Raw genomic sequence first — 24,043 nt, forward strand, 5'->3', positions numbered from 1 at the left:
CAGCAGCAGCAAGCCGAAAAGTGCAGGCATGTGAGGGATCTAGAGGTTGACAGCATGTCTTCTTAACGGGAGTCCAGGTGGCCATCTCCACAAATGGACTTTTCAGAATCCTTGGGTGGCACCGTAGTCGGAAACCAATTCTGGTTATCGCTTCTCGGCCTTTTGGCACGATCTATCAGGTTTACCTGTGTGGTCTTGCCTGTGAGGTGCTCTTGGTACCCTTTCTCTCGGCCTGGGGGGATCGTTCCTCTTCGGAGGGACTTAACCCCCCTGCTGCTATTGGGAGGAAGGATTAGTCCGGGAGCAACGGGAAGGGATCCCATGAAGGCTTGCGCCTTTCAGAGAGAAGAGTCGGTACGTTCCTGAGTGAAGGATGCCGGCAACGCTCACATATTCATCGGGTGATGCCCGGATGCGGAACACCGTGAGGATTGAAGTTGGAGCAGCATCGAGGATGGAGAAGAATTTGGACTACATCTGCCATAGGATTCTTCTTGGAGTTCTGGAGTTTCGGCGGGAAGACATATTCTGCTTCCAGGACAACGAGTACAAGGGGACATACACCATCACCTTCAAGAGCCAGGGATGCTGTCAGCAACTCGTACAAAAGGTAAGCGAGAAAAACTACTTAGATGAGTTGGATGGACTAACCTTTTGTCTCTTGTATGCTTATGACGAGATCCCCATCGTGGTGCATTTCCCGAACCCCTTTGTGGAAGCTGCAGACATCTCGACCTACCTTACCCGCTATTGTGATGATCTGAGATACCTGGGTACTGTGAAGAACGCGGTAGGCTTCTGGTGCGGCAAGAGAAGGTATATGGCCCGTCTAAAGAGGGACCTTAGTGGAGTGGGAGGAATGCTACACCCTCCCTCAACCTTCGTAATCGGTAAGAGCAGAGGCTACTTATTTTATCCTGGAATGCCAGTATGTTGCAGGAACTGTGGACAAATGGGTCATACCCAAACGTCCTGCACGGGCAGGAAAGTAGACCGCTGCAATAATTGCAGCTGTTACGGACATTTAATGAAGGACTGTCCCGCTGGGAGGAAATGTAATCTCTGCGGTGAGGCGGGGCACATGTTCCGAGGATGCCCCAACAGGACCAGGACCAGGACCTACGCAGAAGCTGCATCTTCTGAAGCTGAGCCGATGCGCCCACCGGTCTTCACTGGCAGGCCGGCGTCGGAGGGCGGTTCGAAGGGCGAGAAGGCTGGGATGGAGCAGGGAGCCGGAGGCCCCTCTGGGGCGGCACCTGCATCGAAGTCCCTTAACGATGGGCGGACCTCGCATGGACCGGAGCGGGGGGGTCCTCCTTCTGGGAGGGTATCCTCCGTATCGATGGTTCCCGATACCGATCCTGTTGGGCTGGAGGGTGGTGCCCCTGTGCGGTTGGCTACAGGGGACCACGCAGCGATGGCCTCAGGATCTTCCAGGGCGATTAGCCAGCCAGATGAGGGGGCTTTGCTTCTAGGTGGCGAACATCAGGAAATCTGTGTTGCTGATCTTGTCCTGATGGACCAGTCTCCCCCCCTGGAGGAGGTGGAGGAAGAGGAGGACTGCACCAGTGACCTAGTGGAGTCTGCCCCGAAAAAGAGACGGAATGTCGAATCCCCAGCGTCTCCTGGAATGTGGCTGGGAACCGTGACCTACGAGGGGGCAACCGCCGGCTCACAGAATATCGAGTCGTTTGGGTCTTCTAGCCCGGATGTCCTGGAGCAATTTGATATACAGGGCTTTGAGTCAGGTGTCCTCATGGAAGATCCACCACCCTGACCTATGAATGCCCACAATAAGACTTGTCTCACTGAATGTGAGGTCATTAAAGAGCCCAGTTCGTAGGGCTGCTCTATTCAAGTATTTAGAAACCACTGACTTTGACATATGTTTATTACAGGAATGCGGGATACAACATGCACTAAATTATAATGATATCAAGACAGATTGGAGACTGGGGCCCTCCATCTGGTCTGGCTCCAATGACAACAAGTCAGCGGGGGTGGGCTTCCTCTGTCGTGGGAGAAATATTACTATAAATGCTGTCACAGAAATAGTACCAGGCAGAGTGGTTTTAGTGCATTTTAAATTTAATGGTTTTACCCTACGTGTAATGAATATTTATGCTCCCCCTGATAAGCAAGAGAGAATTAATTTATTTGGGATATTGCCATTATACTGTACTGGGTCATCTCCCCTGGTCGTAGGGGGTGATTTTAATTGTCTTTGTGCTAGTGAACAACGAGCAGGGGGTGACCCTTTACGCAAATTGGATAAGTCATGTCATCTATTGAAAGATTTTATAACTGATTTTAAATTATGCGATGCGTGGAGGTCACTCCTGCCGACGGACCCTGGTTATACGTGGTCCGGAAGAGGGGTGTCCTCCAGGATCGATTTTATTTTCCTATCAGATGATTTTAACCCTGTAAAATGTGTTTTAACATCAAATATATTTTCTGACCATAAGGGCTTGGAGGTGCATCTAGAATACCGGGATGAACAGAGGGTCAACAGGGGCCTCTGGCGTCTAAGTACTTACCTGCTGGAGGACCCTCTGATTCGACAAGACTTTGGTAAAGCCTATCAAGCCTGGCGGCGACAAAAACCTTCTGATGCCCCTATGGTAACCTGGTGGGAAAATTTGAAAAAAAAAGTCAGAATGTTTTTTATAAAAGCAGGGAGACGTAAAGCTAGAGAGAAAAAAAGATGTTTTAGTGATCTTAACACCAAACTGCAAACACTTTTTAAATTCAAAGAGCTAGGGGTGGAGGTGGGAGATGATATTGCTAGCCTAAAAACTGAAATTCAGAACTGCATAGACACAAAGGGGAAAGAGATTATTTTTAACTCTAGAGTGCAGCAGTTGGAGGAGGGGGAGAAGTGCTCTCGCTTCTTCTTCAAAAAAGTCATGGATAAAAGAGAAGTGATCACAAATCTAGAGGGTGAAACATCTATGCAGGGAATGTTGAATGCTACTTTTAACTTTTATAAGCATCTTTTTAGTAAAAAGTGTATAGATGAGTCCTTTTTATCTGATGCTCTTAATGATCTCGATTTTAAGTTAAATTTTACAGACCAGGAGTTTTTAGAACGCGATATTGTTTTAGAGGAATTATTTTATGTTTTTAAAAGTTTCTCTAAGGGTAAAGCACCTGGGTGTGACGGACTACCTGTAGAATTTTACCTTACTTTTTGGGACATTTTAAAAGAGGACCTTTTTATGCTTTTTAAAGAAGTTTTTATTTGTGAACAGTTGCCATTTTCGTGGAGGAGAGGAGTGGTGTCTTTGATATATAAAAAAGGTGACCGCAGTACTCTAGCGAATTGGAGACCCATAACTCTCCTAAATGTTGATTACAAGGTACTTGCTAAGGTGGTTGCAGACCGGCTCAGGAGTGTCATTGCCAAACTAATCCAGCCTGAGCAGGTTTGTAGTGTACCAGGCAGAAGTATTTCAGAGGTTTTAAACGTATTAAGGGATGTAATTTGGTATTCCAGAGACCGGGGTCAAAATGTAGCTCTTTTAGCCCTAGATTTTGAAAAAGCTTTCGATAGAGTCTCTCATAGATTTCTTTTTAGAGTTTTAAAAAGAATGGGTATCCCTAATATGCTTTTAAATTGTATTAAGATTTTATATAAAAATTGTTTTAGTCAAATTTCTCTTAATGGCTTTTTAACAGATGGAGTTCCCCTTGAGTCCGGAGTGAAGCAGGGATGCCCCTTGTCGCCCATCCTGTTCATCTGCGCCATGGAGCCCCTGCTGAGCGCAATAAGGAAAGACAAAGTGATTAGAGGGGTTCCTGTTCCAGGCGGAGGTGGCAGTGATGTGAGAGTCTTTGGCTACATGGATGACGTGACAGTTGTGTGCGTGGACCCTGCTTCCCTCCGGAGGGCGGTGTTGCGCATTGAATTTTTTTCCCAGGCATCCGGGTTTAAACTTAATTTAAATAAATCTGAATGTCTGACTTTGGGATCCTGGGACACCGCCCAACTCCCGCAGCTCACTATAAAACGAGACAATGTAAAAATTCTTGGAGTTGTTTTTAACGAGGAGAATGTGGGAACTCAAAGCTGGGAGAATGTCATAGAAAAAATGTCAAAGAAAATATCATTTTGGGGTTTGAGGTCCCTAACAATGGAGGGGAAAATTTTAATTATAAAATCAGTGTTGTTACCCCTCATACTGTATATAGCTATGGTGTACCCCCCCTCTGATGTTTTAATTAAAAAAATGACTAGGATGATCTTTATGTTTTTATGGAACTCCAAAATGGAAAAATTAAGGCGAGAAATAATGAGGAAGAATAAAATGAACGGCGGAAGGGATGTCCCCGACTTACATATTTATTTGTATTTAAATTATTTCTGCTTTTGTTTCAAACATTTTAATGGTAATAGTGCGCTAAGTTATTTTTTAAAATATACTTGTGGGATGATTTTTAAAAGATGGTTTAAGTTGTCGTTGAATTCCCCTGTTTTACTATGCCCCCCCAAACACCAAGCAATCTTAGAAAAGACTGTTCGATTTTATAGCCTTGGTGATTTTAATATGGACATTTTTAAAGACCGCAAGAAGCTTTTATCTTTTCTGAGGAGGAATGAAGATGTGACCCCCATAGTAAATTTCTCAGAAGAGAGATCGAAGCAAGTTTGGAAGAATGTCTTCGGGAAATTCTTAGCAAATGGACATAAGGACATCGCATGGATGGTGGTCCACCAGTGCCTCCCCACCAGAGAATTTCAACACAGGAGAGGCCTGGTGGCCAGAGCCAAATGCCCCAGAGACTCATGTGTTAATGACGAAACCACCTTGCACCTTATGTGGAATTGCCCATTTGCACAGGAACTTTGGCACAAAGTTGGGATTCTTTTAAAATGGACTTGCGGTTTAAGAGATTTTAACCATGAATATGTTTTATATGGCCTTTTTAAATGTCCGACCCCTCAACAGTATTGTATATGTTGGTGTATGATTAACTGTTTTAAAGACGCCCTTTGGAAGGCACGCAATATTTTACTTTTTAAACGTGATGCTATTTCTGTGAAGGATTGTCTTAAAATTGCTTTTAGCCAGATGTATATTTATTACTTGAGGGATGTCAAATGTATTGGGAGGAGGGATGCTAATCGTATATGGGGTTTTTATGGGTGGAATTCTGTGTTTTAATAATGTACTGTTTGTGTTGTTGTTTTTGATTGTAAACCATCTTTTACGCACTTAATAAATTATGTTGAAACCTGATCTGTTCTTATCAGTTTAATATCTGATACGTCCCCTATCTGGGGACCATATATTAAATGGATTTTTAGAACAGGGAGATGGAAAAAGAGCTTGCTCTGTCCACTCCACGCATTGACCTGGTATTGCAGTATCTCCAGGACCGGTGCACCCCTTCTTTAATGCAGTTTCTAAAATCAGAAAGAATTGAATTCAATGCTTTTTGTTCATTTTGCTTGTTTGTCGGATTTTGGGATGGACTCTTTGGCTTTGCTTTTCTTCTCCTCATTGGATTTTTCATGTTAAAAGTTGCAGAAGCCAGATGACAAGCTCATTTTGGTTCAACTTCAGCAACTGTGCATTGCATTGCCATGTAATGTAATGTAATGCAATGCTATCTATCTAGCTCTCCCTCTATACTTCCTTTTGGATAAACAGACATATTAGGCAAGCATTTTGGAGCTTTCACCTAAATAACTACAGGTGGTGAGATAAGCTGCACAATATAATTGACCTTTCAGTATATTGTTGCACACACACCATCTATTTAGCAAATGCCCTTGTTATCAACAGCAGCCTTTTAAACTCACCTGAGCTAACAGGTATGTGAGCTGGTTACTCTGCTGCGCTTAAAATTTCTTTTTTGGTTTGCTACAATGCCTTTTCTGAAACGTTGTCTCCCTCTGCTGGAACACTGACTTCTTTCATTTAATGCCTGCAGACTATAAAAGAGAAACCAACCCAAAAAGTTTGGTTGATTAGTCTGTGGCATTCTTTTAAACTGTTGCTTATGGCGGTCTCTGTGAGCTTCTCAGTGACATTCAGCCATCCAGGTATCCCGCCTGCAGTAGACGGAATGTGGCAATGGAACGCTGGCTGCGCGTGTCATAATAGGCTCTGAGCCTTTATATACCTGCGCACAGCAGCAGCCACCTTCAGTCTGCTGCTGGACAGCCAGCAGCAGCAGCAGCAGGAGAGGTAATTAATCAGCAACCCTCCTGCTAAGGGTAGACAGCTGCTCGTTCCACCCCCCCCCCGCCTTAATTGGTTCTCCTCCCTTCCAACGGTGTTGAGGCGGGTGGGAACAGCCGGGGGTTGAGGGTACTGTGCTAAAAGAGGTGGAGTTATGCAGATCTAAAACGCGTGGATTGCAGCAGCAGCAAGCCGAAAAGTGCAGGCATGTGAGGGATCTAGAGGTTGACAGCATGTCTTCTTAACGGGAGTCCAGGTGGCCATCTCCACAAATGGACTTTTCAGAATCCTTGGGTGGCACCGTAGTCGGAAACCAATTCTGGTTATCGCTTCTCGGCCTTTTGGCTAAGATCAAGTGTAGTATCTGTTCTTATCAGTTTAATATCTGATACGTCCCCTATCTGGGGACCATATATTAAATGGATTTTTAGAACAGGGAGATGGAAAAAGAGCTTGCTCTGTCCACTCCACGCATTGACCTGGTATTGCAGTATCTCCAGGACCGGTGCACCCCTTCTTTAATGCAGTTTCTAAAATCAGAAAGAATTGAATTCAATGCTTTTTGTTCATTTTGCTTGTTTGTCGGATTTTGGGATGGACTCTTTGGCTTTGCTTTTCTTCTCCTCATTGGATTTTTCATGTTAAAAGTTGCAGAAGCCAGATGACAAGCTCATTTTGGTTCAACTTCAGCAACTGTGCATTGCATTGCCATGTAATGTAATGTAATGCAATGCTATCTATCTAGCTCTCCCTCTATACTTCCTTTTGGATAAACAGACATATTAGGCAAGCATTTTGGAGCTTTCACCTAAATAACTACAGGTGGTGAGATAAGCTGCACAATATAATTGACCTTTCAGTATATTGTTGCACACACACCATCTATTTAGCAAATGCCCTTGTTATCAACAGCAGCCTTTTAAACTCACCTGAGCTAACAGGTATGTGAGCTGGTTACTCTGCTGCGCTTAAAATTTCTTTTTTGGTTTGCTACAATGCCTTTTCTGAAACGTTGTCTCCCTCTGCTGGAACACTGACTTCTTTCATTTAATGCATGCAGACTATAAAAGAGAAACCAACCCAAAAAGTTTGGTTGATTAGTCTGTGGCATTCTTTTAAACTGTTGCTTATGGCGGTCTCTGTGAGCTTCTCAGTGACATTCAGCCATCCAGGTATCCCGCCTGCAGTAGACGGAATGTGGCAATGGAACGCTGGCTGCGCGTGTCATAATAGGCTCTGAGCCTTTATATACCTGCGCACAGCAGCAGCCACCTTCAGTCTGCTGCTGGACAGCCAGCAGCAGCAGCAGCAGGAGAGGTAATTAATCAGCAACCCTCCTGCTAAGGGTAGACAGCTGCTCGTTCCACCCCCCCCCGCCTTAATTGGTTCTCCTTCCTTCCAACGGTGTTGAGGCGGGTGGGAACAGCCGGGGGTTGAGGGTACTGTGCTAAAAGAGGTGGAGTTATGCAGATCTAAAACGCGTGGATTGCAGCAGCAGCAAGCCGAAAAGTGCAGGCATGTGAGGGATCTAGAGGTTGACAGCATGTCTTCTTAACGGGAGTCCAGGTGGCCATCTCCACAAATGGACTTTTCAGAATCCTTGGGTGGCACCGTAGTCGGAAACCAATTCTGGTTATCGCTTCTCGGCCTTTTGGCTAAGATCAAGTGTAGTATCTGTTCTTGTCAGTTTAATATCTGATACGTCCCCTATCTGGGGACCATATATTAAATGGATTTTTAGAACAGGGAGATGGAAAAAGAGCTTGCTCTGTCCACTCCACGCATTGACCTGGTATTGCAGTATCTCCAGGACCGGTGCACCCCTTCTTTAATGCAGTTTCTAAAATCAGAAAGAATTGAATTCAATGCTTTTTGTTCATTTTGCTTGTTTGTCGGATTTTGGGATGGTCTCTTTGGCTTTGCTTTTCTTCTCCTCATTGGATTTTTCATGTTAAAAGTTGCAGAAGCCAGATGACAAGCTCATTTTGGTTCAACTTCAGCAACTGTGCATTGCATTGCCATGTAATGTAATGTAATGCAATGCTATCTATCTAGCTCTCCCTCTATACTTCCTTTTGGATAAACAGACATATTAGGCAAGCATTTTGGAGCTTTCACCTAAATAACTACAGGTGGTGAGATAAGCTGCACAATATAATTGACCTTTCAGTATATTGTTGCACACACACCATCTATTTAGCAAATGCCCTTGTTATCAACAGCAGCCTTTTAAACTCACCTGAGCTAACAGGTATGTGAGCTGGTTACTCTGCTGCGCTTAAAATTTCTTTTTTGGTTTGCTACAATGCCTTTTCTGAAACGTTGTCTCCCTCTGCCGGAACACTGACTTCTTTCATTTAATGCCTGCAGACTATAAAAGAGAAACCAACCCAAAAAGTTTGGTTGATTAGTCTGTGGCATTCTTTTAAACTGTTGCTTATGGCGGTCTCTGTGAGCTTCTCAGTGACATTCAGCCATCCAGGTATCCCGCCTGCAGTAGACGGAATGTGGCAATGGAACGCTGGCTGCGCGTGTCATAATAGGCTCTGAGCCTTTATATACCTGCGCACAGCAGCAGCCACCTTCAGTCTGCTGCTGGACAGCCAGCAGCAGCAGCAGCAGGAGAGGTAATTAATCAGCAACCCTCCTGCTAAGGGTAGACAGCTGCTCGTTCCACCCCCCCCCCGCCTTAATTGGTTCTCCTCCCTTCCAACGGTGTTGAGGCGGGTGGGAACAGCCGGGGGTTGAGGGTACTGTGCTAAAAGAGGTGGAGTTATGCAGATCTAAAACGCGTGGATTGCAGCAGCAGCAAGCCGAAAAGTGCAGGCATGTGAGGGATCTAGAAATTGACAGCATGTCTTCTTAACGGGAGTCCAGGTGGCCATCTCCACAAATGGACTTTTCAGAATCCTTGGGTGGCACCGTAGTCGGAAACCAATTCTGGTTATCGCTTCTCGGCCTTTTGTCTAAGATCAAGTGTAGTATCTGTTCTTATCAGTTTAATATCTGATACGTCCCCTATCTGGGGACCATATATTAAATGGATTTTTAGAACAGGGAGATGGAAAAAGAGCTTGCTCTGTCCACTCCACGCATTGACCTGGTATTGCAGTATCTCCAGGACCGGTGCACCCCTTCTTTAATGCAGTTTCTAAAATCAGAAAGAATTGAATTCAATGCTTTTTGTTCATTTTGCTTGTTTGTCGGATTTTGGGATGGTCTCTTTGGCTTTGCTTTTCTTCTCCTCATTGGATTTTTCATGTTAAAAGTTGCAGAAGCCAGATGACAAGCTCATTTTGGTTCAACTTCAGCAACTGTGCATTGCATTGCCATGTAATGTAATGTAATGCAATGCTATCTATCTAGCTCTCCCTCTATACTTCCTTTTGGATAAACAGACATATTAGGCAAGCATTTTGGAGCTTTCACCTAAATAACTACAGGTGGTGAGATAAGCTGCACAATATAATTGACCTTTCAGTATATTGTTGCACACACACCATCTATTTAGCAAATGCCCTTGTTATCAACAGCAGCCTTTTAAACTCACCTGAGCTAACAGGTATGTGAGCTGGTTACTCTGCTGCGCTTAAAATTTCTTTTTTGGTTTGCTACAATGCCTTTTCTGAAACGTTGTCTCCCTCTGCTGGAACACTGACTTCTTTCATTTAATGCCTGCAGACTATAAAAGAGAAACCAACCCAAAAAGTTTGGTTGATTAGTCTGTGGCATTCTTTTAAACTGTTGCTTATGGCGGTCTCTGTGAGCTTCTCAGTGACATTCAGCCATCCAGGTATCCCGCCTGCAGTAGACGGAATGTGGCAATGGAACGCTGGCTGCGCGTGTCATAATAGGCTCTGAGCCTTTATATACCTGCGCACAGCAGCAGCCACCTTCAGTCTGCTGCTGGACAGCCAGCAGCAGCAGCAGCAGGAGAGGTAATTAATCAGCAACCCTCCTGCTAAGGGTAGACAGCTGCTCGTTCCACCCCCCCCCCCCGCCTTAATTGGTTCTCCTCCCTTCCAACGGTGTTGAGGCGGGTGGGAACAGCCGGGGGTTGTGGGTACTGTGCTAAAAGAGGTGGAGTTATGCAGATCTAAAACGCGTGGATTGCAGCAGCAGCAAGCCGAAAAGTGCAGGCATGTGAGGGATCTAGAGGTTGACAGCATGTCTTCTTAACGGGAGTCCAGGTGGCCATCTCCACAAATGGACTTTTCAGAATCCTTGGGTGGCACCGTAGTCGGAAACCAATTCTGGTTATCGCTTCTCGGCCTTTTGGCTAAGATCAAGTGTAGTATCTGTTCTTATCAGTTTAATATCTGATACGTCCCCTATCTGGGGACCATATATTAAATGGATTTTTAGAACAGGGAGATGGAAAAAGAGCTTGCTCTGTCCACTCCACGCATTGACCTGGTATTGCAGTATCTCCAGGACCGGTGCACCCCTTCTTTAATGCAGTTTCTAAAATCAGAAAGAATTGAATTCAATGCTTTTTGTTCATTTTGCTTGTTTGTCGGATTTTGGGATGGTCTCTTTGGCTTTGCTTTTCTTCTCCTCATTGGATTTTTCATGTTAAAAGTTGCAGAAGCCAGATGACAAGCTCATTTTGGTTCAACTTCAGCAACTGTGCATTGCATTGCCATGTAATGTAATGTAATGCAATGCTATCTATCTAGCTCTCCCTCTATACTTCCTTTTGGATAAACAGACATATTAGGCAAGCATTTTGGAGCTTTCACCTAAATAACTACAGGTGGTGAGATAAGCTGCACAATATAATTGACCTTTCAGTATATTGTTGCACACACACCATCTATTTAGCAAATGCCCTTGTTATCAACAGCAGCCTTTTAAACTCACCTGAGCTAACAGGTATGTGAGCTGGTTACTCTGCTGCGCTTAAAATTTCTTTTTTGGTTTGCTACAATGCCTTTTCTGAAACGTTGTCTCCCTCTGCTGGAACACTGACTTCTTTCATTTAATGCCTGCAGACTATAAAAGAGAAACCAACCCAAAAAGTTTGGTTGATTAGTCTGTGGCATTCTTTTAAACTGTTGCTTATGGCGGTCTCTGTGAGCTTCTCAGTGACATTCAGCCATCCAGGTATCCCGCCTGCAGTAGACGGAATGTGGCAATGGAACGCTGGCTGCGCGTGTCATAATAGGCTCTGAGCCTTTATATACCTGCGCACAGCAGCAGCCACCTTCAGTCTGCTGCTGGACAGCCAGCAGCAGCAGCAGCAGGAGAGGTAATTAATCAGCAACCCTCCTGCTAAGGGTAGACAGCTGCTCGTTCCACCCCCCCCCGCCTTAATTGGTTCTCCTCCCTTCCAACGGTGTTGAGGCGGGTGGGAACAGCCGGGGGTTGAGGGTACTGTGCTAAAAGAGGTGGAGTTATGCAGATCTAAAACGCGTGGATTGCAGCAGCAGCAAGCCGAAAAGTGCAGGCATGTGAGGGATCTAGAAATTGACAGCATGTCTTCTTAACGGGAGTCCAGGTGGCCATCTCCACAAATGGACTTTTCAGAATCCTTGGGTGGCACCGTAGTCGGAAACCAATTCTGGTTATCGCTTCTCGGCCTTTTGTCTAAGATCAAGTGTAGTATCTGTTCTTATCAGTTTAATATCTGATACGTCCCCTATCTGGGGACCATATATTAAATGGATTTTTAGAACAGGGAGATGGAAAAAGAGCTTGCTCTGTCCACTCCACGCATTGACCTGGTATTGCAGTATCTCCAGGACCGGTGCACCCCTTCTTTAATGCAGTTTCTAAAATCAGAAAGAATTGAATTCAATGCTTTTTGTTCATTTTGCTTGTTTGTCGGATTTTGGGATGGACTCTTTGGCTTTGCTTTTCTTCTCCTCATTGGATTTTTCATGTTAAAAGTTGCAGAAGCCAGATGACAAGCTCATTTTGGTTCAACTTCAGCAACTGTGCATTGCATTGCCATGTAATGTAATGTAATGCAATGCTATCTATCTAGCTCTCCCTCTATACTTCCTTTTGGATAAACAGACATATTAGGCAAGCATTTTGGAGCTTTCACCTAAATAACTACAGGTGGTGAGATAAGCTGCACAATATAATTGACCTTTCAGTATATTGTTGCACACACACCATCTATTTAGCAAATGCCCTTGTTATCAACAGCAGCCTTTTAAACTCACCTGAGCTAACAGGTATGTGAGCTGGTTACTCTGCTGCGCTTAAAATTTCTTTTTTGGTTTGCTACAATGCCTTTTCTGAAACGTTGTCTCCCTCTGCTGGAACACTGACTTCTTTCATTTAATGCCTGCAGACTATAAAAGAGAAACCAACCCAAAAAGTTTGGTTGATTAGTCTGTGGCATTCTTTTAAACTGTTGCTTATGGCGGTCTCTGTGAGCTTCTCAGTGACATTCAGCCATCCAGGTATCCCGCCTGCAGTAGACGGAATGTGGCAATGGAACGCTGGCTGCGCGTGTCATAATAGGCTCTGAGCCTTTATATACCTGCGCACAGCAGCAGCCACCTTCAGTCTGCTGCTGGACAGCCAGCAGCAGCAGCAGCAGGAGAGGTAATTAATCAGCAACCCTCCTGCTAAGGGTAGACAGCTGCTCGTTCCACCCCCCCCCCCCGCCTTAATTGGTTCTCCTCCCTTCCAACGGTGTTGAGGCGGGTGGGAACAGCCGGGGGTTGTGGGTACTGTGCTAAAAGAGGTGGAGTTATGCAGATCTAAAACGCGTGGATTGCAGCAGCAGCAAGCCGAAAAGTGCAGGCATGTGAGGGATCTAGAGGTTGACAGCATGTCTTCTTAACGGGAGTCCAGGTGGCCATCTCCACAAATGGACTTTTCAGAATCCTTGGGTGGCACCGTAGTCGGAAACCAATTCTGGTTATCGCTTCTCGGCCTTTTGGCTAAGATCAAGTGTAGTATCTGTTCTTATCAGTTTAATATCTGATACGTCCCCTATCTGGGGACCATATATTAAATGGATTTTTAGAACAGGGAGATGGAAAAAGAGCTTGCTCTGTCCACTCCACGCATTGACCTGGTATTGCAGTATCTCCAGGACCGGTGCACCCCTTCTTTAATGCAGTTTCTAAAATCAGAAAGAATTGAATTCAATGCTTTTTGTTCATTTTGCTTGTTTGTCGGATTTTGGGATGGTCTCTTTGGCTTTGCTTTTCTTCTCCTCATTGGATTTTTCATGTTAAAAGTTGCAGAAGCCAGATGACAAGCTCATTTTGGTTCAACTTCAGCAACTGTGCATTGCATTGCCATGTAATGTAATGTAATGCAATGCTATCTATCTAGCTCTCCCTCTATACTTCCTTTTGGATAAACAGACATATTAGGCAAGCATTTTGGAGCTTTCACCTAAATAACTACAGGTGGTGAGATAAGCTGCACAATATAATTGACCTTTCAGTATATTGTTGCACACACACCATCTATTTAGCAAATGCCCTTGTTATCAACAGCAGCCTTTTAAACTCACCTGAGCTAACAGGTATGTGAGCTGGTTACTCTGCTGCGCTTAAAATTTCTTTTTTGGTTTGCTACAATGCCTTTTCTGAAACGTTGTCTCCCTCTGCTGGAACACTGACTTCTTTCATTTAATGCCTGCAGACTATAAAAGAGAAACCAACCCAAAAAGTTTGGTTGATTAGTCTGTGGCATTCTTTTAAACTGTTGCTTATGGCGGTCTCTGTGAGCTTCTCAGTGACATTCAGCCATCCAGGTATCCCGCCTGCAGTAGACGGAATGTGGCAATGGAACGCTGGCTGCGCGTGTCATAATAGGCTCTGAGCCTTTATATACCTGCGCACAGCAGCAGCCACCTTCAGTCTGCTGCTGGACAGCCAGCAGCAGCAGCAGCAGGAGAGGTAATTAATCAGCAACCCTCCTGCTAAGGGTAGACAGCTGCTCGTTCCACCCCCCCCCGCCTTAATTGGTTCTCCTCCCTTCCAACGGTGTTGAGGCGGGTGGGAACAGCCGGGGGTTGAGGGTACTGTGCTAAAAGAGGTGGAGTTATGCAGATCTAAAACGCGTGGATTGCAGCAGCAGCAAGCCGAAAAGTGCAGGCATGTGAGGGATCTAGAAATTGACAGCATGTCTTCTTAACGGGAGTCCAGGTGGCCATCTCCACAAATGGACTTTTCAGAATCCTTGGGTGGCACCGTAGTCGGAAACCAATTCTGGTTATCGCTTCTCGGCCTTTTGTCTAAGATCAAGTGTAGTATCTGTTCTTATCAGTTTAATATCTGATACGTCCCCTATCTGGGGACCATATATTAAATGGATTTTTAGAACAGGGAGATGGAAAAAGAGCTTGCTCTGTCCACTCCACGCATTGACCTGGTATTGCAGTATCTCCAGGACCGGTGCACCCCTTCTTTAATGCAGTTTCTAAAATCAGAAAGAATTGAATTCAATGCTTTTTGTTCATTTTGCTTGTTTGTCGGATTTTGGGATGGACTCTTTGGCTTTGCTTTTCTTCTCCTCATTGGATTTTTCATGTTAAAAGTTGCAGAAGCCAGATGACAAGCTCATTTTGGTTCAACTTCAGCAACTGTGCATTGCATTGCCATGTAATGTAATGTAATGCAATGCTATCTATCTAGCTCTCCCTCTATACTTCCTTTTGGATAAACAGACATATTAGGCAAGCATTTTGGAGCTTTCACCTAAATAACTACAGGTGGTGAGATAAGCTGCACAATATAATTGACCTTTCAGTATATTGTTGCACACACACCATCTATTTAGCAAATGCCCTTGTTATCAACAGCAGCCTTTTAAACTCACCTGAGCTAACAGGTATGTGAGCTGGTTACTCTGCTGCGCTTAAAATTTCTTTTTTGGTTTGCTACAATGCCTTTTCTGAAACGTTGTCTCCCTCTGCTGGAACACTGACTTCTTTCATTTAATGCCTGCAGACTATAAAAGAGAAACCAACCCAAAAAGTTTGGTTGATTAGTCTGTGGCATTCTTTTAAACTGTTGCTTATGGCGGTCTCTGTGAGCTTCTCAGTGACATTCAGCCATCCAGGTATCCCGCCTGCAGTAGACGGAATGTGGCAATGGAACGCTGGCTGCGCGTGTCATAATAGGCTCTGAGCCTTTATATACCTGCGCACAGCAGCAGCCACCTTCAGTCTGCTGCTGGACAGCCAGCAGCAGCAGCAGCAGGAGAGGTAATTAATCAGCAACCCTCCTGCTAAGGGTAGACAGCTGCTCGTTCCACCCCCCCCCCCCGCCTTAATTGGTTCTCCTCCCTTCCAACGGTGTTGAGGCGGGTGGGAACAGCCGGGGGTTGTGGGTACTGTGCTAAAAGAGGTGGAGTTATGCAGATCTAAAACGCGTGGATTGCAGCAGCAGCAAGCCGAAAAGTGCAGGCATGTGAGGGATCTAGAGGTTGACAGCATGTCTTCTTAACGGGAGTCCAGGTGGCCATCTCCACAAATGGACTTTTCAGAATCCTTGGGTGGCACCGTAGTCGGAAACCAATTCTGGTTATCGCTTCTCGGCCTTTTGGCTAAGATCAAGTGTAGTATCTGTTCTTATCAGTTTAATATCTGATACGTCCCCTATCTGGGGACCATATATTAAATGGATTTTTAGAACAGGGAGATGGAAAAAGAGCTTGCTCTGTCCACTCCACGCATTGACCTGGTATTGCAGTATCTCCAGGACCGGTGCACCCCTTCTTTAATGCAGTTTCTAAAATCAGAAAGAATTGAATTCAATGCTTTTTGTTCATTTTGCTTGTTTGTCGGATTTTGGGATGGTCTCTTTGGCTTTGCTTTTCTTCTCCTCATTGGATTTTTCATGTTAAAAGTTGCAGAAGCCAGATGACAAGCTCATTTTGGTTCAACTTCAGCAACTGTGCATTGCATTGCCATGTAATGTAATGTAATGCAATGCTATCTATCTAGCTCTCCCTCTATACTTCCTTTTGGATAAACAGACATATTAGGCAAGCATTTTGGAGCTTTCACCTAAATAACTACAGGTGGTGAGATAAGCTGCACAATATAATTGACCTTTCAGTATATTGTTGCACACACACCATCTATTTAGCAAATGCCCTTGTTATCAACAGCAGCCTTTTAAACTCACCTGAGCTAACAGGTATGTGAGCTGGTTACTCTGCTGCGCTTAAAATTTCTTTTTTGGTTTGCTACAATGCCTTTTCTGAAACGTTGTCTCCCTCTGCTGGAACACTGACTTCTTTCATTTAATGCCTGCAGACTATAAAAGAGAAACCAACCCAAAAAGTTTGGTTGATTAGTCTGTGGCATTCTTTTAAACTGTTGCTTATGGCGGTCTCTGTGAGCTTCTCAGTGACATTCAGCCATCCAGGTATCCCGCCTGCAGTAGACGGAATGTGGCAATGGAACGCTGGCTGCGCGTGTCATAATAGGCTCTGAGCCTTTATATACCTGCGCACAGCAGCAGCCACCTTCAGTCTGCTGCTGGACAGCCAGCAGCAGCAGCAGCAGGAGAGGTAATTAATCAGCAACCCTCCTGCTAAGGGTAGACAGCTGCTCGTTCCACCCCCCCCCGCCTTAATTGGTTCTCCTCCCTTCCAACGGTGTTGAGGCGGGTGGGAACAGCCGGGGGTTGAGGGTACTGTGCTAAAAGAGGTGGAGTTATGCAGATCTAAAACGCGTGGATTGCAGCAGCAGCAAGCCGAAAAGTGCAGGCATGTGAGGGATCTAGAAATTGACAGCATGTCTTCTTAACGGGAGTCCAGGTGTCCATCTCCACAAATGGACTTTTCAGAATCCTTGGGTGGCACCGTAGTCGGAAACCAATTCTGGTTATCGCTTCTCGGCCTTTTGTCTAAGATCAAGTGTAGTATCTGTTCTTATCAGTTTAATATCTGATACGTCCCCTATCTGGGGACCATATATTAAATGGATTTTTAGAACAGGGAGATGGAAAAAGAGCTTGCTCTGTCCACTCCACGCATTGACCTGGTATTGCAGTATCTCCAGGACCGGTGCACCCCTTCTTTAATGCAGTTTCTAAAATCAGAAAGAATTGAATTCAATGCTTTTTGTTCATTTTGCTTGTTTGTCGGATTTTGGGATGGACTCTTTGGCTTTGCTTTTCTTCTCCTCATTGGATTTTTCATGTTAAAAGTTGCAGAAGCCAGATGACAAGCTCATTTTGGTTCAACTTCAGCAACTGTGCATTGCATTGCCATGTAATGTAATGTAATGCAATGCTATCTATCTAGCTCTCCCTCTATACTTCCTTTTGGATAAACAGACATATTAGGCAAGCATTTTGGAGCTTTCACCTAAATAACTACAGGTGGTGAGATAAGCTGCACAATATAATTGACCTTTCAGTATATTGTTGCACACACACCATCTATTTAGCAAATGCCCTTGTTATCAACAGCAGCCTTTTAAACTCACCTGAGCTAACAGGTATGTGAGCTGGTTACTCTGCTGCGCTTAAAATTTCTTTTTTGGTTTGCTACAATGCCTTTTCTGAAACGTTGTCTCCCTCTGCTGGAACACTGACTTCTTTCATTTAATGCCTGCAGACTATAAAAGAGAAACCAACCCAAAAAGTTTGGTTGATTAGTCTGTGGCATTCTTTTAAACTGTTGCTTATGGCGGTCTCTGTGAGCTTCTCAGTGACATTCAGCCATCCAGGTATCCCGCCTGCAGTAGACGGAATGTGGCAATGGAACGCTGGCTGCGCGTGTCATAATAGGCTCTGAGCCTTTATATACCTGCGCACAGCAGCAGCCACCTTCAGTCTGCTGCTGGACAGCCAGCAGCAGCAGCAGCAGGAGAGGTAATTAATCAGCAACCCTCCTGCTAAGGGTAGACAGCTGCTCGTTCCACCCCCCCCCTCGCCTTAATTGGTTCTCCTCCCTTCCAACGGTGTTGAGGCGGGTGGGAACAGCCGGGGGTTGAGGGTACTGTGCTAAAAGAGGTGGAGTTATGCAGATCTAAAACGCGTGGATTGCAGCAGCAGCAAGCCGAAAAGTGCAGGCATGTGAGGGATCTAGAGGTTGACAGCATGTCTTCTTAACGGGAGTCCAGGTGGCCATCTCCACAAATGGACATTTCAGAATCCTTGGGTGGCACCGTAGTCGGAAACCAATTCTGGTTATCGCTTCTCGGCCTTTTGGCTAAGATCAAGTGTAGTATCTGTTCTTATCAGTTTAATATCTGATACGTCCCCTATCTGGGGACCATATATTAAATGGATTTTTAGAACAGGGAGATGGAAAAAGAGCTTGCTCTGTCCACTCCACGCATTGACCTGGTATTGCAGTATCTCCAGGACCGGTGCACCCCTTCTTTAATGCAGTTTCTAAAATCAGAAAGAATTGAATTCAATGCTTTTTGTTCATTTTGCTTGTTTGTCGGATTTTGGGATGGACTCTTTGGCTTTGCTTTTCTTCTCCTCATTGGATTTTTCATGTTAAAAGTTGCAGAAGCCAGATGACAAGCTCATTTTGGTTCAACTTCAGCAACTGTGCATTGCATTGCCATGTAATGTAATGTAATGCAATGCTATCTATCTAGCTCTCCCTCTATACTTCCTTTTGGATAAACAGACATATTAGGCAAGCATTTTGGAGCTTTCACCTAAATAACTACAGGTGGTGAGATAAGCTGCACAATATAATTGACCTTTCAGTATATTGTTGCACACACACCATCTATTTAGCAAATGCCCTTGTTATCAACAGCAGCCTTTTAAACTCACCTGAGCTAACAGGTATGTGAGCTGGTTACTCTGCTGCGCTTAAAATTTCTTTTTTGGTTTGCTACAATGCCTTTTCTGAAACGTTGTCTCCCTCTGCTGGAACACTGACTTCTTTCATTTAATGCCTGCAGACTATAAAAGAGAAACCAACCCAAAAAGTTTGGTTGATTAGTCTGTGGCATTCTTTTAAACTGTTGCTTATGGCGGTCTCTGTGAGCTTCTCAGTGACATTCAGCCATCCAGGTATCCCGCCTGCAGTAGACGGAATGTGGCAATGGAACGCTGGCTGCGCGTGTCATAATAGGCTCTGAGCCTTTATATACCTGCGCACAGCAGCAGCCACCTTCAGTCTGCTGCTGGACAGCCAGCAGCAGCAGCAGCAGGAGAGGTAATTAATCAGCAACCCTCCTGCTAAGGGTAGACAGCTGCTCGTTCCACCCCCCCCCCGCCTTAATTGGTTCTCCTCCCTTCCAACGGTGTTGAGGCGGGTGGGAACAGCCGGGGGTTGTGGGTACTGTGCTAAAAGAGGTGGAGTTATGCAGATCTAAAACGCGTGGATTGCAGCAGCAGCAAGCCGAAAAGTGCAGGCATGTGAGGGATCTAGAGGTTGACAGCATGTCTTCTTAACGGGAGTCCAGGTGGCCATCTCCACAAATGGACTTTTCAGAATCCTTGGGTGGCACCGTAGTCGGAAACCAATTCTGGTTATCGCTTCTCGGCCTTTTGGCTAAGATCAAGTGTAGTATCTGTTCTTATCAGTTTAATATCTGATACGTCCCCTATCTGGGGACCATATATTAAATGGATTTTTAGAACAGGGAGATGGAAAAAGAGCTTGCTCTGTCCACTCCACGCATTGACCTGGTATTGCAGTATCTCCAGGACCGGTGCACCCCTTCTTTAATGCAGTTTCTAAAATCAGAAAGAATTGAATTCAATGCTTTTTGTTCATTTTGCTTGTTTGTCGGATTTTGGGATGGACTCTTTGGCTTTGCTTTTCTTCTCCTCATTGGATTTTTCATGTTAAAAGTTGCAGAAGCCAGATGACAAGCTCATTTTGGTTCAACTTCAGCAACTGTGCATTGCATTGCCATGTAATGTAATGTAATGCAATGCTATCTATCTAGCTCTCCCTCTATACTTCCTTTTGGATAAACAGACATATTAGGCAAGCATTTTGGAGCTTTCACCTAAATAACTACAGGTGGTGAGATAAGCTGCACAATATAATTGACCTTTCAGTATATTGTTGCACACACACCATCTATTTAGCAAATGCCCTTGTTATCAACAGCAGCCTTTTAAACTCACCTGAGCTAACAGGTATGTGAGCTGGTTACTCTGCTGCGCTTAAAATTTCTTTTTTGGTTTGCTACAATGCCTTTTCTGAAACGTTGTCTCCCTCTGCTGGAACACTGACTTCTTTCATTTAATGCCTGCAGACTATAAAAGAGAAACCAACCCAAAAAGTTTGGTTGATTAGTCTGTGGCATTCTTTTAAACTGTTGCTTATGGCGGTCTCTGTGAGCTTCTCAGTGACATTCAGCCATCCAGGTATCCCGCCTGCAGTAGACGGAATGTGGCAATGGAACGCTGGCTGCGCGTGTCATAATAGGCTCTGAGCCTTTATATACCTGCGCACAGCAGCAGCCACCTTCAGTCTGCTGCTGGACAGCCAGCAGCAGCAGCAGCAGGAGAGGTAATTAATCAGCAACCCTCCTGCTAAGGGTAGACAGCTGCTCGTTCCACCCCCCCCCCCGCCTTAATTGGTTCTCCTCCCTTCCAACGGTGTTGAGGCGGGTGGGAACAGCCGGGGGTTGAGGGTACTGTGCTAAAAGAGGTGGAGTTATGCAGATCTAAAACGCGTGGATTGCAGCAGCAGCAAGCCGAAAAGTGCAGGCATGTGAGGGATCTAGAGGTTGACAGCATGTCTTCTGAACGGGAGTCCAGGTGGCCATCTCCACAAATGGACTTTTCAGAATCCTTGGGTGGCACCGTAGTCAGAAACCAATTCTGGTTATCGCTTCTCGGCCTTTTGGCTAAGATCAAGTGTAGTATCTGTTCTTATCAGTTTAATATCTGATACGTCCCCTATCTGGGGACCATATATTAAATGGATTTTTAGAACAGGGAGATGGAAAAAGAGCTTGCTCTGTCCACTCCACGCATTGACCTGGTATTGCAGTATCTCCAGGACCGGTGCACCCCTTCTTTAATGCAGTTTCTAAAATCAGAAAGAATTGAATTCAATGCTTTTTGTTCATTTTGCTTGTTTGTCGGATTTTGGGATGGACTCTTTGGCTTTGCTTTTCTTCTCCTCATTGGATTTTTCATGTTAAAAGTTGCAGAAGCCAGATGACAAGCTCATTTTGGTTCAACTTCAGCAACTGTGCATTGCATTGCCATGTAATGTAATGTAATGCAATGCTATCTATCTAGCTCTCCCTCTATACTTCCTTTTGGATAAACAGACATATTAGGCAAGCATTTTGGAGCTTTCACCCAAATAACTACAGGTGGTGAGATAAGCTGCACAATATAATTGACCTTTCAGTATATTGTTGCACACACACCATCTATTTAGCAAATGCCCTTGTTATCAACAGCAGCCTTTTAAACTCACCTGAGCTAACAGGTATGTGAGCTGGTTACTCTGCTGCGCTTAAAATTTCTTTTTTGGTTTGCTACAATGCCTTTTCTGAAACGTTGTCTCCCTCTGCTGGAACACTGACTTCTTTCATTTAATGCCTGCAGACTATAAAAGAGAAACCAACCCAAAAAGTTTGGTTGATTAGTCTGTGGCATTCTTTTAAACTGTTGCTTATGGCGGTCTCTGTGAGCTTCTCAGTGACATTCAGCCATCCAGGTATCCCGCCTGCAGTAGACGGAATGTGGCAATGGAACGCTGGCTGCGCGTGTCATAATAGGCTCTGAGCCTTTATATACCTGCGCACAGCAGCAGCCACCTTCAGTCTGCTGCTGGACAGCCAGCAGCAGCAGCAGCAGGAGAGGTAATTAATCAGCAACCCTCCTGCTAAGGGTAGACAGCTGCTCGTTCCACCCCCCCCCCCGCCTTAATTGGTTCTCCTCCCTTCCAACGGTGTTGAGGCGGGTGGGAACAGCCGGGGGTTGAGGGTACTGTGCTAAAAGAGGTGGAGTTATGCAGATCTAAAACGCGTGGATTGCAGCAGCAGCAAGCCGAAAAGTGCAGGCATGTGAGGGATCTACAGGTTGACAGCATGTCTTCTTAACGGGAGTCCAGGTGGCCATCTCCACAAATGGACTTTTCAGAATCCTTGGGTGGCACCGTAGTCGGAAACCAATTCTGGTTATCGCTTCTCGGCCTTTTGGCTAAGATCAAGTGTAGTATCTGTTCTTATCAGTTTAATATCTGATACGTCCCCTATCTGGGGACCATATATTAAATGGATTTTTAGAACAGGGAGATGGAAAAAGAGCTTGCTCTGTCCACTCCACGCATTGACCTGGTATTGCAGTATCTCCAGGACCGGTGCACCCCTTCTTTAATGCAGTTTCTAAAATCAGAAAGAATTGAATTCAATGCTTTTTGTTCATTTTGCTTGTTTGTCGGATTTTGGGATGGACTCTTTGGCTTTGCTTTTCTTCTCCTCATTGGATTTTTCATGTTAAAAGTTGCAGAAGCCAGATGACAAGCTCATTTTGGTTCAACTTCAGCAACTGTGCATTGCATTGCCATGTAATGTAATGTAATGCAATGCTATCTATCTAGCTCTCCCTCTATACTTCCTTTTGGATAAACAGACATATTAGGCAAGCATTTTGGAGCTTTCACCTAAATAACTACAGGTGGTGAGATAAGCTGCACAATATAATTGACCTTTCAGTATATTGTTGCACACACACCATTTATTTAGCAAATGCCCTTGTTATCAACAGCAGCCTTTTAAACTCACCTGAGCTAACAGGTATGTGAGCTGGTTACTCTGCTGCGCTTAAAATTTCTTTTTTGGTTTGCTACAATGCCTTTTCTGAAACGTTGTCTCCCTCTGCTGGAACACTGACTTCTTTCATTTAATGCCTGCAGACTATAAAAGAGAAACCAACCCAAAAAGTTTGGTTGATTAGTCTGTGGCATTCTTTTAAACTGTTGCTTATGGCGGTCTCTGTGAGCTTCTCAGTGACATTCAGCCATCCAGGTATCCCGCCTGCAGTAGACGGAATGTGGCAATGGAACGCTGGCTGCGCGTGTCATAATAGGCTCTGAGCCTTTATATACCTGCGCTCAGCAGCAGCCACCTTCAGTCTGCTGCTGGACAGCCAGCAGCAGCAGCAGCAGGAGAGGTAATTAATCAGCAACCCTCCTGCTAAGGGTAGACAGCTGCTCGTTCCACCCCCCCCCCGCCTTAATTGGTTCTCCTCCCTTCCAACGGTGTTGAGGCGGGTGGGAACAGCCGGGGGTTGAGGGTACTGTGCTAAAAGAGGTGGAGTTATGCAGATCTAAAACGCGTGGATTGCAGCAGCAGCAAGCCGAAAAGTGCAGGCATGTGAGGGATCTAGAGGTTGACAGCATGTCTTCTTAACGGGAGTCCAGGTGGCCATCTCCACAAATGGACTTTTCAGAATCCTTGGGTGGCACCGTAGTCGGAAACCAATTCTGGTTATCGCTTCTCGGCCTTTTGGCTAAGATCAAGTGTAGTATCTGTTCTTATCAGTTTAATATCTGATACGTCCCCTATCTGGGGACCATATATTAAATGGATTTTTAGAACAGGGAGATGGAAAAAGAGCTTGCTCTGTCCACTCCACGCATTGACCTGGTATTGCAGTATCTCCAGGACCTGTGCACCCCTTCTTTAATGCAGTTTCTAAAATCAGAAAGAATTGAATTCAATGCTTTTTGTTCATTTTGCTTGTTTGTCGGATTTTGGGATGGACTCTTTGGCTTTGCTTTTCTTCTCCTCATTGGATTTTTCATGTTAAAAGTTGCAGAAGCCAGATGACAAGCTCATTTTGGTTCAACTTCAGCAACTGTGCATTGCATTGCCATGTAATGTAATGTAATGCAATGCTATCTATCTAGCTCTCCCTCTATACTTCCTTTTGGATAAACAGACATATTAGGCAAGCATTTTGGAGCTT

The 24,043-nt window shown here is 44.9% G+C and overlaps 15 non-coding genes across 15 annotated transcripts; all 15 read left to right on the forward strand.

The window, feature by feature from the left end:
- Nucleotides 1–5,206: 5,206 nt before the first annotated feature.
- Nucleotides 5,207–5,396, forward strand: LOC141216787 (U2 spliceosomal RNA). Its single transcript, XR_012285796.1, has one exon. It is a non-coding gene; the product is annotated as a U2 spliceosomal RNA (small nuclear RNA).
- Nucleotides 5,397–6,516: 1,120 nt separating this feature from the next.
- On the forward strand, nucleotides 6,517–6,707 carry LOC141215967 (U2 spliceosomal RNA). The gene has a single exon (XR_012285016.1). It is a non-coding gene; the product is annotated as a U2 spliceosomal RNA (small nuclear RNA).
- A 1,119-nt stretch (nucleotides 6,708–7,826) lies between these two features.
- On the forward strand, nucleotides 7,827–8,017 carry LOC141216458 (U2 spliceosomal RNA). The gene has a single exon (XR_012285491.1). It is a non-coding gene; the product is annotated as a U2 spliceosomal RNA (small nuclear RNA).
- Nucleotides 8,018–9,137: 1,120 nt separating this feature from the next.
- LOC141216670 (U2 spliceosomal RNA) lies at nucleotides 9,138–9,328 on the forward strand. The gene has a single exon (XR_012285694.1). It is a non-coding gene; the product is annotated as a U2 spliceosomal RNA (small nuclear RNA).
- Nucleotides 9,329–10,450: 1,122 nt separating this feature from the next.
- On the forward strand, nucleotides 10,451–10,641 carry LOC141215968 (U2 spliceosomal RNA). The gene has a single exon (XR_012285017.1). It is a non-coding gene; the product is annotated as a U2 spliceosomal RNA (small nuclear RNA).
- A 1,119-nt stretch (nucleotides 10,642–11,760) lies between these two features.
- LOC141216672 (U2 spliceosomal RNA) lies at nucleotides 11,761–11,951 on the forward strand. The gene has a single exon (XR_012285696.1). It is a non-coding gene; the product is annotated as a U2 spliceosomal RNA (small nuclear RNA).
- A 1,122-nt stretch (nucleotides 11,952–13,073) lies between these two features.
- LOC141215969 (U2 spliceosomal RNA) lies at nucleotides 13,074–13,264 on the forward strand. Its single transcript, XR_012285018.1, has one exon. It is a non-coding gene; the product is annotated as a U2 spliceosomal RNA (small nuclear RNA).
- Nucleotides 13,265–14,383: 1,119 nt separating this feature from the next.
- LOC141216673 (U2 spliceosomal RNA) lies at nucleotides 14,384–14,574 on the forward strand. The gene has a single exon (XR_012285697.1). It is a non-coding gene; the product is annotated as a U2 spliceosomal RNA (small nuclear RNA).
- Nucleotides 14,575–15,696: 1,122 nt separating this feature from the next.
- Nucleotides 15,697–15,887, forward strand: LOC141215970 (U2 spliceosomal RNA). The gene has a single exon (XR_012285019.1). It is a non-coding gene; the product is annotated as a U2 spliceosomal RNA (small nuclear RNA).
- A 1,119-nt stretch (nucleotides 15,888–17,006) lies between these two features.
- Nucleotides 17,007–17,197, forward strand: LOC141216674 (U2 spliceosomal RNA). The gene has a single exon (XR_012285698.1). It is a non-coding gene; the product is annotated as a U2 spliceosomal RNA (small nuclear RNA).
- Nucleotides 17,198–18,318: 1,121 nt separating this feature from the next.
- LOC141215971 (U2 spliceosomal RNA) lies at nucleotides 18,319–18,509 on the forward strand. Its single transcript, XR_012285020.1, has one exon. It is a non-coding gene; the product is annotated as a U2 spliceosomal RNA (small nuclear RNA).
- A 1,120-nt stretch (nucleotides 18,510–19,629) lies between these two features.
- On the forward strand, nucleotides 19,630–19,820 carry LOC141215972 (U2 spliceosomal RNA). Its single transcript, XR_012285021.1, has one exon. It is a non-coding gene; the product is annotated as a U2 spliceosomal RNA (small nuclear RNA).
- Nucleotides 19,821–20,941: 1,121 nt separating this feature from the next.
- Nucleotides 20,942–21,132, forward strand: LOC141215973 (U2 spliceosomal RNA). Its single transcript, XR_012285022.1, has one exon. It is a non-coding gene; the product is annotated as a U2 spliceosomal RNA (small nuclear RNA).
- A 1,121-nt stretch (nucleotides 21,133–22,253) lies between these two features.
- LOC141215974 (U2 spliceosomal RNA) lies at nucleotides 22,254–22,444 on the forward strand. The gene has a single exon (XR_012285023.1). It is a non-coding gene; the product is annotated as a U2 spliceosomal RNA (small nuclear RNA).
- Nucleotides 22,445–23,564: 1,120 nt separating this feature from the next.
- LOC141216430 (U2 spliceosomal RNA) lies at nucleotides 23,565–23,755 on the forward strand. Its single transcript, XR_012285464.1, has one exon. It is a non-coding gene; the product is annotated as a U2 spliceosomal RNA (small nuclear RNA).
- The last annotated feature ends 288 nt before the right edge of the window (nucleotides 23,756–24,043 follow it).

Source organism: Phyllobates terribilis, unplaced genomic scaffold (assembly GCF_046119375.1).
Source record: "Phyllobates terribilis strain yellow unplaced genomic scaffold, ASM4611937v1 Scaffold_236__1_contigs__length_3049075, whole genome shotgun sequence".
NCBI lineage: Eukaryota > Metazoa > Chordata > Amphibia > Anura > Dendrobatidae > Phyllobates > Phyllobates terribilis.